Source organism: Bos indicus x Bos taurus, chromosome 27 (assembly GCF_003369695.1).
Source record: "Bos indicus x Bos taurus breed Angus x Brahman F1 hybrid chromosome 27, Bos_hybrid_MaternalHap_v2.0, whole genome shotgun sequence".
NCBI lineage: Eukaryota > Metazoa > Chordata > Mammalia > Artiodactyla > Bovidae > Bos > Bos indicus x Bos taurus.
In genome coordinates, this window is record NC_040102.1 from 19,412,650 (window position 1) to 19,428,812 (window position 16,163).

The 16,163-nt window shown below is 42.2% G+C and overlaps 1 protein-coding gene across 3 annotated transcripts in view; it reads left to right on the forward strand.

The window, feature by feature from the left end:
• The first annotated feature begins 1,514 nt into the window (after nucleotides 1–1,514).
• MTUS1 (microtubule associated scaffold protein 1) overlaps nucleotides 1,515–16,163 on the forward strand; it is a 187,032-nt gene continuing 172,383 nt past the window's right edge. The window contains exon 1 of one of the 3 annotated variants that reach the window (XM_027530154.1): nucleotides 1,515–2,133. The gene's annotated coding sequence lies outside the window, so the exon portion shown is untranslated. Of the gene's footprint in view, nucleotides 2,134–2,643; nucleotides 2,854–16,163 lie in introns of those variants that run through there. The other 2 variants (XM_027530156.1, XM_027530155.1) reach the window with 2 other exon arrangements.

Below are 16,163 nucleotides of genomic sequence, written 5' to 3' on the forward strand. Positions count from 1 at the left end.
CATTTTATGGCTGTATCAGTAATTTACCAGTCTTGTATTAATGAATGTACTTTAAAAATCTTTTGTTATAAAAAATGCTGAAATGGACAAGCTTATATACACCTGCCATTTCTCACGTGTGTTGTAAGATGAATTCTTACAAGTAGACTTACAGGCTCAAAGTTTATGTGTCTTTATAATTTTGTTGCTAAGTCACTTCAGTCATGTCCGACTCTGTGCAACCCCATAGACGGCAGCCCACCAGGCTCCCCCATCCCTGGGATTCTCCAGGCAAGAACACTGGAATGGGTTGCCATTTCCTTCTCCAATGCATGAAAGTGAAAAGTGAAAGTGAAGTCGCTCAGTCGTGTCCGACTCTTAGCGACCCCATGGACTGCAGCCAACCAGGCTCCTCCGTCCATGGGATTTTCCAGGCAGGAGTACTGGAGTGGGGTGCCATTGTTGTGAATGGCCCTTGATGGAAATCATTCTAATTTACATTCATAATCTGCACTGCAACTGTGTTTCTCCACACTTCCACCAACACACAGAGGTTATCAAACTTTCTAATCTTTGTCAATATCAATCTGATAAGTGAAAAGTGACTTTTCAGTGTAGTTTTAATTTGCATCTTCCTAATGGAGAAAGAAAATGCTAATCTTTTTTTAGGACAAAGGACCACAAAGTCATGTGGTATTATCACCCTTTGTATTGTTCCTGGAGTCTGTATTAGAGTTCAGAGATCAAGACCGTGGCAACATGCCCAGAACCAAGAAGGAAAGAAAAGGCAGCAGGCCCCATTTGAAGCATGTTTGCCTTGACAGAGACCCAGATGATGTCCCTAGAAGGTAACTTCTGTTTTTATGTGAATGCAATTAGAAGCTAAGTTTCAGATTCCTCAGCGGCCATAAAAGTTGCTTCTAAATACTTAGGAGTTTTTGTTTTGTTTTTTCCCTTCAATCTATACCACAGAAAAATGAAGTAAAACAGGTTCTATATTTATAGATATAACTAAGCCACACAATAGAACTGTAGGAGGTTGGACCAAGTCATCTGGGTCACATGAGGGTTATAAAGATTAAATAATATGTTTAACACTAGGAGTAGTCTGCTTAGGCAGGAGGCATGTTGCTAATTAGCATACTTGCCTCATGACCTGCAGAAACAAATGTTAGTGCTTTGTTGTAATTTGTGTTGTTTTTTGGTGCTTTTGCAATAAGGAAGAACTATTCAATGGTGTTTAACACTGTATCTCTAAAATAATCTCAAAGAACTGTCCTCCAGGTAATGGAATAAAAAGATTAGGAGTTAGGTCAGCTTAGTTTGTGCTAGCCCCTCCCTCACTAGCTGTGTGACCTTGAGCAAATCGCTTGACCTTTCTCAGCTTCCATTTCCTCACTTGAAAAATGGAGGTAATAATCTGACCTATTTATTACTTGATCTTGTTGAAGAACTAATGGAATACTGTACAATGAAAAGGCTTTACAACAGTAAATGGCAATATTATCTATTAGTTGATCTGATATTGACAGTATAGAAAACGTTGTCAATTACAGTATTATCAGCTTAATTTTCAAGAAAAAACAAACAAACAAACAAAAAACTCACTTCTCTTGAAAAGCTTTTGGGAAATCCAAACCAGATAACATTTCAAAGAAATTTGGAGTCAAGTTGTCTGACATTTAATAATTCAATAACGTTATTAATACATCTCTTGTAGGTGGACTAGCCTCTTTGGAAAAGCTTTGTATTTAAAATAGGCCGATAAGGAAAATATTTTACGGGTCTAACAGCTATGGATGACATTTGTTCAGTTTAGTAAAAGGGACTTAATTTGTGTTTTGAGAAAAGTGGGTTGGGCCTCGTCTTCCCCCACCCCCGCCCCCCCGCGGGTCCTTAGGAACTCTTTTGGGTTTAACCTGTACTAGGTGTTAGCTAGTTAACCGCTTAGAAGCACAAAGATAATACCGATCTGGAGTCGGGACGCTCTGAAGACAAAATCACTGCTGCTTGCTCGCACACCTACGCTCAGACAATTCTGCCTGCTTGCCTCTCCCACCCGCAGCCCGTCCCGCCCCCGCGGCCCTGCCCCCGGGCTAGCGGGAAGCCCGCGAGCTCGCACGGAAAACTCAGGTGACAGGAGGGGAGTAGGAGGTAAGATCCGCTCGGCAGCCGGCCAGGTTTGGGGGCGCGGCCGAGCTCGGGTCGCCCGCCGTGGACCGCTGTGGTCCCGGACCCGCGGTTCCGCCAGGTGCGCGGGCAGCAGCCGCGGGTCCTGCGTCGCACGTGGCAACAGGTGCATCTCGGCCGGAGCGGGCGCCGCGGGCGCGGGGTGGGTAGGTACTCAGCTCGGGAGCGAGAGCCGGAAGCCAGCCCCTCCGCGGAGCCGAGCGCCTGGAGCCTGCGGGGCCGACGTCTTGAGGTTCTGCTTCGCGCGTCTTTCAGGTTTCTTGGGGAGGTGGGGGGCGCAGCCCCCTCGGCGGCCGCCCGGCCTTTGTCTCCCGCAGCGAGGCGCAGGCTGGGGCCGCCGGGAGGGGGCGGCGGGCGGGCGAGCGGGGCACAGGCGACCGCGCTCGCCTATTTACAAGTTTCCCCAACTCCCCGCCCTGGCTCCACCCCCGGCGGCCCTGGAGGAGGCGGGGAGGCTGGGGGCGCCCCGGACTCGGGGTTCCCGCCTGGCAGCTGCAGCGGCGGCCGGCATGCGGCCGGGGGCCGGGGTGGGGGACGAGCCCCGGCGTGCCCAGGTGCAAGCCCGGCCCTGAGTGCACCGCGGGCTCCGCTGGTGGGCCTGGGGCGCCTCTGCCGGGGGTCCGAGGGGCGCCCGGGCTCGGCGTCTGGGCTGTGCAGCGCGGGGTCGGCTCGGCGGCGCTGCGGGTGAGTGCGGAGTTGGTGCCGATGCGCGGGGGTGCGGAGGGGATCTGGGCCAGGCGGCGGGGGGCGTCCTGGGAACTCGGGTTGCAGGAGTTGGGGGAGAGCTGCAGAGGCTGCGGACGGCTGGTCTCACGTGGGGGCAGCGCGGCACCGAGGGAGGGACGGGTGCCGATCTCCTAGCTGTCACCTTGAAAGTGACCGAAGGAGCTCCCAGGGGAGTCAGTTTCGCAGACTGACAAGTCCTCCGCCGGAAGCCGCCCACAGGACACTGGACCCTACTGGGCCGCTGGTCTCAGCCGTCCCGCTGGGCGGTTCACTGGGGCCCATTCTCAGCTTGGTCGATCCGGGCTGGAAATAGGGCATTCTTGGGGTTGGGGCAGTTCTCAAGGCCCTTCGCCTGGGTCTCATTACTTCCTGAGGTTCGCATGTGCTTCCCTAGCTATTTAGAAAAATCCAACTCTCAACTAAGGTCACCTGATTAACTCGAGTCATTGGTGGACTGAGGTGTTTACCTACCTTCAAGAAACCTTTCCCCTCTTCTTTTTCAGACTTGCTCTTTTATACTAAGTTATTTATTGATTTTTGGCTTGGACTCATTTATTTTGGACTAGGAATGAAGAGATTAATTCTTCACTTAGCCTGCATAAAATTTCACATTCTACTAACTACTATTTGTTTTAAGGACTCGGTGTACTAGGAAATCTGGTGTTCTTTTTGTTTTTGGTTTTGGTTTTTTTTTCCCCTTTGTTTGAATCAAGTCTTAGGCAAAACAGGGGAGATGAAAGTATTTGTGTTTAGCCAGGTGATAGGAATTCAATCATTGTCACATAACCTCGAGCCCTTGGGCTGAAGGGTGAGCTTGGAGTGTTAGGCCTGGAGGGAAGATGGGAGGGGAATCTAAAAGGCAGGAGAATTTTTTAAAAAAAGTCTCTCCTTCCTGGGAACCTTTGACCTTCTTAAGGAGTGTAGATAGCCCAGATAAGAGTGTGTGGTTAACCCTGAAAGGAATTACATAGTTGAAATTGCTATTCTGTAGACAAACTTCTTCTTCAGGGATAATTAGGGCAGGAAATGATAGGCAATTTAAATTGATACAATGATGCCCTGTTTGAACAGTGCTTTACAATGTATAAAATGTTTTATTTTTTTCCCTTTTTTCCCATAAGTTATGCAAAGAAATGATTAGATAGATGTACTCTTAAAAAATACTTAGAAATGGAATTTTGTTTATATAATATTTAACATGCACCAACTTTTCTACCTGTTTTTAAGATTAGCATTATATATATGGACAAATAATGCTGTAGAAGAGCTGCATCTTTTAATTATGTATCAATAATTCAGAGGATTATACAGTGCTGGAGTTCTTTCAGTATTTCTTGGAAGTGAAGCTGCAGTTATTAGCCTTGAACATTTAAAAAGTGTGTCACTTAATAGCCCTGTTCTGTTGGCCTGGTTTGCTATGATTTCCAAGTAATGCATGCTTGCAGTATAAAAACGGTAGATTCAGAAAAAGGGTAAGGATTAAATAATTCCAGCATCCAAAAATAATTACAGTATTTTCTTTATACTTATTAACATGTAACAGATTTATTACAGTTTTATAGTTTACACAAAACTGTGTAACTGTAGTTAGTAACTGTTGCATTTTTTTTCTCTGCTTAACATGTGACAAGATTTCTATGTCGTTACAGTTCTATATATTATTACTGGCTATATAATATTACATTGTATAGATGTAACGATTTATGTAACCATTTCCTTATAGTTGAACTTTTCATTTATTTCCAGTTACTATTATTAAATATATACTGATGCAACAAATGCATATATGCTCAGTCACTCAGTCATGTCAGACTCTTTGCCACCCCATGGATAGCCAGCCAGTCTCCTCTGTCCATGGAATTTTCTAGGCAAGAATTCTGGAGTGGGTTGCCGTTTCCTCCTCCAGGGGATCTTTCTGACCCAGGGATGGATCTCCTGCACTGGCAGGCAGATTCTTTACCACTGTGCCACCTGGGAAGCCTGGTGCAACAAATAACTTTTGTAAAACTTTGTTTGTGTCTCCTGTGTTTCCTTAGAATAGAGTCCTCTGGAAGATAGTTGATAGCCCAAAGATCTATCAATACAGAGTGATCATTGCTTTCCAAAAAAAAAAAGTTTTACCAAAGTTTGTTCCCACCAGTTACCACTATATGAGAGTATCTGTGTTACTATGTTTTTGTTAATGTGGAAACTTATCCTGCAAAGGAAAAATAATTCTTTCCAGTCTTATAGGTGAACAGTGCTATCTCAGTATTTAAATTTAATTTCTTTGATTCTAAATGATGTTGAATATAAAAAAAATCTAGTTGTCTTCCATTTTTATTCCCTTTTAATTGAATGTAGTGACAATTTTCTTTCCTGGAGATATTAGTATTTTTCTGTGAATACATAAGAGCCTTTTATGGCACCCCACTCCAGTACTCTTGCCTGGAAAATCCCATGGATGGAGGAGCCTGGAAGACTGAAGTCCATGGGGTCGCTGAGCGTTGGACACGACTGAGCTACTTCACTTTCACTTTTCACTTTCATGCATTGGAGAAGGAAATGGCAAACCACTCCAGTGTTCTTGCCTGGAGAATCCCAAGGTCAGGGGAGCCTGGTGGGCTGCCGTCTATGGAGTCACACAGAGTCGGACACGACTGAAGCGACTTAGCAGCAGTAGCAGCAGTAAACTTTTGCCTTTCGTAGTGCAAATATCTCTCCCCCCATTTTGTCTTTGTCTTATAAAGACAAACAGCACACATGTATAGTGGTTCTGACTTATAGTTCTTTCTGTACTTTAATATAGGCAAACCAGTTGACTTACTCAAAAACAAAAACGTTTAATGCTTCTGAATCATAGGCTAAGCATTATGTATGACACTGGCACAAGATGACTCTTAAGAGAATTCTCCAGAATTTTCAAATGTATTAGAATCTCCATGTCTTGGAGTAGAGACTGTTGCAGAACAGAGTGGACTGTTGATGAAGGAGAGTTGTATATGGTATGTAACATTCAGAACAGCATCCTTTGAAATCAGGAAAGTTTTCAATTGCAGGGAATGAGCCTTTCAGATCTGTTCTATGATTATGTAAACTAGGGTCACAACCTTATCTTCAGTAACCCATTGATAGTAGTAGTATTTTGCCAGAATTCTTCTTTCCATATCCATTTTGTTTTTTCATACTGAGTTATTGATTTAAGTCATTTCTTGATGTCTGATAAGATGTATATGTAATTCGAAAATTTTTCCAAGTTAATTTTTAACACCACTCATAGATTAAACTATTTATTCGAAGGTGGGGGGATAAAACCCTTCTGATTTCTGAAACTTGAGTTATCTTCCCTTACTATAGAAGCTTTAATATACCCTGAGGGTGTTAAAAGACCTCACTCAGACTGCTGTCCATAAAAGCCTGAGTTTCTGCCTTTCATTTCCCATCTTTTCCAGCCTAACAATAAACCATAGGGCCATATATGAGTGTGAGGGGTGAGGTTGGTATGCGGTGTGTGTGGAAATGGGCCCAGACCTGGAGGTACGTGAGTCTAGAAGGAAGCTACCACTGCCCCTTAGCTGGCAGGTACTTGGGCAGCAGTGGCTTGTGGCCTCCATAGGAGATAAAGAGGGACCGAGGATGAGTGATCTTGCCTTGCAGGAAGACAAGGATTGAATGGTTTGGTGTGACATTAGCCAACCTGAAATGTGGTTCAGAAAAGCCTGCTTTGATTGGGCTTCTCCAGAGTTGGCTTAGGATATCCAGTATAACCAGGAACTCAGTTTGACTGGCAACCTCTAAAAATTTGTTTCTAAGCAAGTTTTATGAAAGATTGCCCTCATGGTAGTTTCCTTTTTAAAATGGCTTCAATATTCTTTGAAATCAGCAGGTACTACTACTTATGTGGGTATTCATGATCTTAATGCATGACTTTTTCTTGTTCATTTGACTCAAGATGAAAAAGACTTTTCCATTTTGGGGATGACAGATTTGGGGGCTACTCTTGACTATGTACAATGAAGCTTCATTTTTGTGTACCATAAGTAATTTTGCAACTTGTGACTGTCCTGATGTCTAACTTTTATACAATCAAGGGGAAAAAAAGGGTTTGTTTCTCAACCTTACAGTGTAAACAAGGTTAAACCTAGTGGTATTTTGCTTAAGTAAATAGCATTCAAACATTGTAGAAGTACATATTTGCATATGAATCTTTGATTCCAAAGTAACTTTGTTCATTAAAACTAGTAGGTTTTCCTTAGCTTTCAGTTTAAGTCCCACATCGAAGAGAAGCAAACGTGTATTTACTTAAAGATAGCCAATAGGCCCAGATCTAAATTAATAAATGTTCTTGTGTACACATTACTTACACGAGTAAAAGAAAAATCACACATCCTACCTGTAGTCTAACCTAAAAAAGTTTGTTTCACTTTGAAGTTATTAAACTATGTACAGGTAGTTTTAAAGGCAGTTAGAAGTTTCTTTTAAGGAGACGTTGACGTCTTCTGGGTTGATTCAATTCTTTGTGAGCAGTGAAGGAAGATGAAAAGTGAGTCCTGAGTTTCTCAAGCGGGAAAGGGCAGACGGTTGTGAAAAATTATTGGGTCAGCCAAAATGTTCGCTTGGCTTTTTCCATACTACCTTACAGAAAAACCTGAGTGAACTTTTCAGCTGATCCAATGCTTCCAGATGGTGTCATTTCGTCTGAAACTGTACAGGTTTTGTGTTTCAGTAAGAACTGCTGAGTGGAAGGGCAGGCCTGGCCAGCCCCCCCCACCCCCCCGGCTGTGTACACACAGCGCAAGGAAGAGAGGACTGGGAACAAAACAGAGGGGAATGGGTCAGCCCTGAGTTAAGGAGTCCTGTTTTTTTGTTTTTAACTATTATTTATTTTTGACTGCATGGGTCTTTGTTGCAGTGAGCCGGGGGTTTCTCTAGTTGCGGAGTATAGGCACTAGGTGTACGGGCTTTAGTAGTTGTGGCACAAGGGCTCAGTTGCTCTGAGGCATGGGGAATCTTCCCAGACCAGGGATCGAACCCATGTCCCCTGCATTGGCAAGCGGACTCCTAACACCTGGAGTACCAGGGAGAGTCCCGGGGAGAGGATTTTTTTTAAAGGTATTAGATTACCTTATCATTCTTTTAAATTGTGCCTTGTCAACTTATATTTAAATTAAATGCCAAGAAAACATGAGTGTTGAGTTTGAGGGCCAATCATTCATAATTACCCGAATCTTCTGCAATGAATCAACATATTTTGGGGCATTTTGTGTCCTCATTTGGCATTGAGAAAGGAACCCCTCTAGGAGAGAGTCATTTATCAAAAGAGGAAGGAGGAGAGGTGAAAAAATATATATTCTTGTGTAAATTAACCTGTAGCTTAACTCATGTTTATGGCAATGTTCATGGTTGACTGTTGGTTGTTAGCTTGTCTTCCATGCTTTTTCTGCACTGGCAACTGGCTAATATTTAACTCAGACATTATTTACATACATCACAATTCTGAAGGAAAAACCAATATTTCTTCTTATTTCTGATAAGCAGGTCATACAAAGTGTTTCTTATTGTTCAGTGACAAATGAGAAATTCTCTTTTATGTTTATCTCATAGATTTTCTTGATAGTTGGCAACAATTAATGATATCAAGTTGAAACTGCATCTTTTAAAAACAGTTCCCGTGGCTAGCTTCATGGAACGAAAATAGAAGCCGATACAGATACAGGCAGTCTAAGAGGCAATGTTCACACGTGGACTTACCCTCCCTTTCCCAACCTCTGTCAAGTTGATTGAGTTATTTACCAGAATAAGTACCAGTTAAATCTCCTTGTGCTATAAAAGGTCTGTTTTTTCTTGTACAGTAAACTGCTACACTGTAGTCATTTCATTCCTAGGTAGACTATTGATTTGGACCATATTTGTACATTTCTCCTAACTAAATTGTCCATAATTCAGATGAGAACTTCAGACATCTTCCTTGGGGGTAAGAAATCAAGAAAGGTGGGAGAGGGACTTCCCTGGCAGTTTAGGATTCAGAACTCCCAATGCAGGGGTTGAGAGTTTGATCCCTTGTCAGAGAACTGAGATCCCACATGTGGCTAGGCATGGTTAAAATTAAACAAAAAAAGTGAGAGAGGGACTTCCCTGGTGGTATAGTGGATGGGATCCATCTGCCAGTGCAGGAGATACAGGTTCCATCCCTGGTCCAGGAGGATGCCACGTGCTGTGGAGCAACCAAGCCCGAGTGCCACAACTACTGAGCCCAAGCTCAGTAGAACAGGAGAAGTCACTGCAATTAGAAGCCCCCACACCACAACAGAGACCCAGCGCAAACCCAAATAAATAATAAGTTTCAAAAAATGGGAGAAATGGGTTACAAAGGGTAAATTTTTCTGTTTACCAAGAAAAAATGCACCTGTTTTATTGGATCCTCTAGTTAGACCCTATATAGAATCAGGCCATCTATACATGGTGTATAGTTAAGATTATATTTTGATGTTAAGTGGTGGAAAAAAGATATGAGTAACAATCCTCACTCAATATGCCAGCAAATTTGGAAAACTCAGGAGCGCCAAAGAATTGATGCTTTTGAACTGTGGTGTTGGAGAAGACTCTTGAGAGTCCCTTGGACTGCAAGGAGATCAGCCCTGAGATTTCTTTGGAAGGAATGATGCTGAAGCTGCAACTCCAGTACTTTGGCCACCTGATGCGAAGAGTTGACTCATTGGAAAAGACTCTGATGCTGGGAGGGATTGGGGGGCAGGAGGAGAAGGGGACGACAGAGGATGAGATGGCTGGATGGCATCACTGACTCGATGGACGTGAGTCTGAGTGAACTCCGGGAGTTGGTGATGGATGAACAGGGAGGCCTGGCATGCTGCAATTCATGGGGTCGCAAAGAGTCGGACACGACTGAGCAACTGAACTGAACTGAACAATCCTTACTGTTGGAATCTTAAGTTTGATTTTCTTCTGCCTCAAACCATCTATTGAGAACTTTCTATGGGCCAAATATTGTACAGGGTAGATATGGAAAAAACAAAACTGGCTGCAGTTCTCATAGGGGTCAGTTCAAGAAAGCTTCTGCCATTGTGAAAAGGGCTGTTTTGGAAATGTTAGTAAGTGTTCAGGTTCCCAGATATGTTCTCTCGGGTCTCGGAAATTCTGCTTACTGCCTTGACCAAATTTTGGTAGACATAAAGCTTCTTTGACATTTTTAGTTACCTAATGACTCCTGATCGCTACTCACTCTTACTCTTCTCCTTCTTACCAAGAGATGCTTAGCACTACAGTCTGTGGTTTCACTCACTTCCTCTGGATAAACTTTTTAGTGACCTTTTCCTGTATCTTTATATTACGTCTTGTGATGAACTTCTTGAGGATAGGGGCTAAACCTTATAATGCTGGGTAAAATTGTATTTTTAATAGTTATCTGTATCAGATGTAGCTTGGAGTAAATCATCCAGAGCTCTGAACTCTGATGGCATGGGAGTTTGAAATTCTTTCTTCAGTTAGTCATAGCTACTAGAGGATCTTTTAAGCCCAAGATATTAATTTCCTCACTGCTTTTCTTGACTTTCCTCCTTGTCTTCTCCTGGTGCTCCGTCCTCTCCATTCACTGTGATACACTCAGCCCAGCTCAACCTGTGGCTTCGTGTCCCTTTGGAAGACTACCGTTAGGTTGTTGGTGTTCAGTCGCTATGTCTGTGACTCTTTGCAACCCCATAGACCTCAGCACGCCAGGTCCCCTTCACTATCCTGTATCCCCTGTCCTCCACTATCTCCTGGAGTTTGCTCAGATTCATGGCCATTGAGTCAGTAATGCTATCTGATCATTTCATCTTCTGCTGCCCCCTTCTCCTTTCGCCTTCAATCTTTCCCGGCATTAGGGTCTTTTCAAATGAGTAGGCTCTTCACATCAGGTGACCAAAGTATTGGAGTTTCAGCATCAGTCCTTTCAATGAATATTCAGGGTTGATGGGTAAAATAGAGCGGAAGGTGTGTGGTTTCTGCTCCTTCTGAGTTATAATTCTGTCTTATTATGTTCTCAGAACATCTGGCACACCCACGTGCAAATACTTGCACAGAGTTAATGCCTCCTGTGATCCTTTTTATTCCATTCTCCATTTGGGCAGACAGCCCCAAGTTGACAGTTTCTCATGAATAGAGACTTGGACTGTTTCTTGTCTGGGGAAATACATATTTACATTTTGAAGAGGGATTTAGATGAATTTTCAGTCTGGGAATGTTTCTCTTACTACATTTAATAGGATTTGTTGCAGAGTAGTTTTGCATTTCTGTGGAACTTTTTGATTATTCACTAGAATTGCTGCTTATTGAATTTAATACTCTCAACTATTTAATTTTTTAATGCTTAATGTTCTGATGTTACTTTACGGAGATACTAAATATGACAACTATGCAGAAGGATTCACTAATTCGTTTTGATTGCAGTATGAGAAGAGTGGGTCTAGTCAATGAAAAGGGAATGGAGATAGGAAAAATCCTGCGTTTCTCTTTTTATGAAACACTTTAAGTGATTTTATATTGAAGATGTGACTACTGTGTTTGAAAATGTTGGTTATATCTTGTTACACTGACTATTTAAAGTTTATAACTTTATAAGTATATAATCAGGTGAAAAATATTTTCTACTTGTAGAAGCCTCCAGGCCAGGGTACTGCTTTTCTCTGCTTCCTTGTGTTTTTATTAAAATTGGGAAAATAAAACAAATAGAGGCATTTCAACCTTGAGCTACATTTTGTTCACCCTGATGTCCTTTATGAAACCTTGGGGGCATACTTTGTTATAGAACTGGAAAAAATGTTAATGATACCCAGAACATTTGGTACAGGGATGTAATAGAGAGGGTGCAGACTTGATCAAGTAGGGTTTGTGCCTAAGCTGTGAGGCTGTGGGTAAGTTATTCAATCTCCTTTTCACCCCGGCTGCCTTCTCAGAATGGTGGGGATAATACTCGCCACAGGGCCTGATACGTGAAAGGTATAAAGAAATGCTAACAATCTTCCTTTGCTTCTTATTTTAAACCTCTTCTAATTCATGACTAGGGAGTTTCATTCATTTTCTCCACTCAGCTTTGGGGGTGTTGCTTGCATCCTCTGGGGCTCTCTGTAGAGAATTAAATTCCAGAAACAGGAGCCTGAGATAACTTTCCCTCTTCCTTAAAAGAAATCCATTTGTACTGGTACCATCTGAGACAACTTATCCTTCAACACCATCTTTGTCACTCCTTGGTTTCTTGGAAGTTTGTGTTGAGTCGAGTTGCTAATATATATATATATTTTTTTTTTTTGAGATGCCTTTTTTTTAAATTAGATACTTTGATCTTTGCAAAATCTGTTCATAATGTTGCCAGTTTGTTGTCAGCACGTTCTAAAAGTGCTCAGAATTGAGTCATCACTTTGAACCAGAAAAAGCACTTGTAGATTTTAAAGTACTGCCACCCTCTGATCTTTTTAACCTGTTACTTAGTCCAACGACAGTCATGTTAAGGGTTTTGGTTTTAAAATGTTAGCAATCATGTATAATTACTGAGGCAATGCTAAATTTTCATCTTTCAGAAGAGTGAAATAAAATGCCATATGTTTTTGGAAAGTAGCTTGTAGGTATGATATTAAAGATGTTTTCATTCAGTTATCACATCCACCCTATGAGGTGGCAAGGCATGTGATTGGAGCTCTGTTTTATACCTGAGGAAATCGAGAAGCAGAACTCTTTGCATAAATGTTTTGTGTTATGATGAGTAAGTTACGGAACCAGGACTGGGACCTGGTCTTCCCTGCTGGTGCATTGCCCACTCCGCATATGATACTGCTACTTGACTATTGCTAATGCTGTAAGGTGTAATACACTAGTGTTGCTAGCATTTTCTTCACACTGCTGCTGAAATGGGATCAAAGGCACATGGTAGTTTGGATATGTAAAATTTTAGATGACATAGCTTAGAATTAGGATTTGTTCTTCCATTTTCTAGCCACAGAACATAAAACAGAATGTTAAGTCTTGTAAGCCATTCTGATTAATAGCACAAATGGAGAATTTACAGTTGCAGATTATTACCATACTAGATCACATTTCTATAAGAATTTATAGTTTTCAGGCTGCTTTTTTCAAAAAGAACCTAATTAGATTCCTTTGAACGATCATCTGAATCATTTGACTGTTCAACAATACATTGTAAAGTATACCCATTTTACAGATAGTAATGCAAGTTCATGCACATTGAATAGGGACTAATACTTGTTTTTTTTTAAGTCATTATTGAATTTATTATAGTATTTCTTCTGTTTTTATTTTACTCTCAAAGCATGAGGGATCTTAGCTTCCCAGCCAGGAGCCTCTACCTGCGGTGAAAGGCAAAGTCTTAAGCACTGGACCACTAGGGATGTCCAATATTTGTTTTCTGAAAAGTTTTTTCCACCCATGGAGATTTTGAATCTTATTTCCGTATTTTAAGCTATTTGGAGGCAAGTAATTCTTGGCCAGATGGAGTTAATCCCAGATAGAAATTTAACTAGTAGGTAAGGCCTGTTGTCAGTCAGAACCGGGAAGAGAATGTCCCATAAAACCACAGTTTCACCTTGGATATCAGCCAGGGTTTCTAGCCCTAAAGGTCAACAGTTCTTATTACCAAAGTGACTTCTAAAGAATGCCTGGTGTTAGGACTTGGAGAGTAGGCTCCTTCAGAGAGGCTGGCTCATCCCGGGCCGCCCCCGTGAGTTAGATGTGTACATACGGGACGTTCTGTTTAAACACTCTTATTTGCTAGTGGAAAGCTCACCACCCATTATCATTCTCCAGTAAAGGCTACAGGAAGCTGATATTTAATGTAGGTTGGAAGATAGCGACTTGTAAAGTGCCGACTTGCGTAACTGTGCACACATAATGGCATTTTTCAGTTGGTCTTGGCGTGATTCAGATGGAAAATTATTTCCTTTTTGCCAAGTGAACTTTGAAGAGATATGGCAAGTGTCTGAAAGATTCTAAACAAGTCCCTATTTGTGGTCATTTGATACTTAGTTTTTATTTTTTTGACTCCTTGGCATGTGGGATCTTAGGGATTGAACCTGTGATGGGAGTGTGGCTTCCTAGCCACTGGACTGCCAGGGAAGTACCATTTTTAAAATTAGTTAATTTTTTTGCTGCACTGCATTGCACGTGGGATCTTAGTTCCCTGGCTAGGAATTGAACCTGCGTCCCTTGCATTGAAAGTGTGGAGTCTTAACCACTGGACCATCAGGGAAGTCCCTCATTTAATACTTTGAGGAAAAGATAATTATTTTAGTTTTGAACTCTGCCCTGTGCACCTGGTCTATCTTTATTTCCCTGAAACAACCTGTGCTGTTTTCTGGTGGTAATTTCTTTAAGTAGATATACATAATTTAAAAACAAAAAGAGTGCAGAGTTTTTACATCAAATCATTTCTCAAGCCCAGTTGTACAAACCCTTGCCAGTGGCCCTCGATAGGCACTGTGTGTAAGTGGTGGTTTGGTTTTAGTTACTTTCGTAGAGACAGGCCTTTCTGCGCTGGCTCATTGCTCCTGTGAAATTGACTTATTGTTTTGACTTGTTTTACTGATTTGGATGAAAAGGCTCACTTTTTGATGGGATTCTGAAAGTTATCTCCACTATGATGAAATAGCCACAAACCAAGAATTTAATTTCATTTACTTCCCTTGTCAGGAATACTTAGAAGAGTGCCTTATGTTTAGTTCTGTTCAGGTCAGTTGCTCAGTCATGTCCGACTCCTTGCGACCCCATGAACTGCAGCACGCCAGGCCTCCCTCTCCATCACCAACTCCCGGAGTTTACTCAAACTCATGTCCTTTGAGTTGGTGATGCCATCCAACCATCTCATCCTCTGTCGTCCCCTTCTCCTCCTGACCTCAATCTTTCCCAGCATCAGGGTCTTTTCCAGTGAGTCAGCTCTTCGCATCAGGTGGCCAAAGTACTGGAGTGTCAGCTTCAACATCAGTCCTTCCAATGAACACCCAGGACTGATCTCCTTTAGGATGGACTGGTTGGATCTCCTTGCAGTCCAAGGGACTCTCAAGAGTCTTCTCCAACACCACAGTTCAAAAGCATCAATTCTTCAGTGCTTAACTTTCTTTATAGTCCAACTCTCACATCCATACATGACCACTGGAAAGACCATAGCCTTGTCTAGATGGACCTTTGTTGGCAAAGTAATGTCTCTGCTTTTGAATATGCTGTCTAGGTTGGTCATGATTTTCCTTCCAAGGAGTAAGCATCTTTTAATTTCATGGCTGCAGTCACCATCTGCAGTGATTTTGGAGCCCAGAAATATAAAGTCTGACACTGTTTCCACTGTTTCTCCATCTGTTTGCCATGAAGTGTGGGACCAGATGCCATGATCTTAGTTTTCTGAATGTTGAGCTGTAAGCCAACTTTTTCACTCTCCTCTTTCACTTTCATCAAGAGGCTCTTTAGTTCCTCTTCACTTTCTGCCATAAAGGTGGTGTCATCTGCATATCTGAGGTTATTGATATTTCTCCCGGAAATCTTGATTCCAGCTTGTGCTTCTTCCAGCTCAGCATTAGCTCATGATGTACTCTGCATATAAGTTAAATAAGCAGGGTGACGGTATACAGCCTTGATGTACTCCTTTTCCTATTTGGAACCAGTTCTAACTATTGCTTCCTGACCTGCACACAGGTTTCTCAGGAGGCAGGTCAGGTGGTCTGGTATTCCCATCTCTTTCAGAATTTTCCACAGTTTATTGTGATCCACACAGTCAAAGACTTTGGCATAGTCAATAAAGCAGAAATAGATGTTTTTCTGGAACTCTCTCACTTTTTCGATGATTCATCAGATGTTGGCAATTTGGTCTCTGGTTCCTCTGCCTTTTCTAAAACTAGCTTGAACATCTGGAAGTTCATGATTCACATATTGCTGAAGCCTGGCTTGGAGAATTTTAAGCATTACTTTGCTAGCATGTGAGATGACTTTTCCAGTCCTGTGGCCACTGCCGAGTTTTCCAAATTTACTGGCATATTGAGTGCAGCACTTTCACAGCATCATCTTTCAGGATTTGAAATAGCTCCACTGGAATTCCATCACCTCCACTTGCTTTGTTCGTAGTGATGCTTTCTAAGGCCCACTTGACTTCATACTCCAGGATGTCTGGCTCTAGGTGAGTGATCACACCATCGTGGTTATCTGGGTCATGAAGATCTTTTTTGTACAGTTCTGTGTATTCTTACCACCTCTTCTTAATATCTTCTGCTTCTGCTAGGTCCCTACCATTTCTGTCCTTT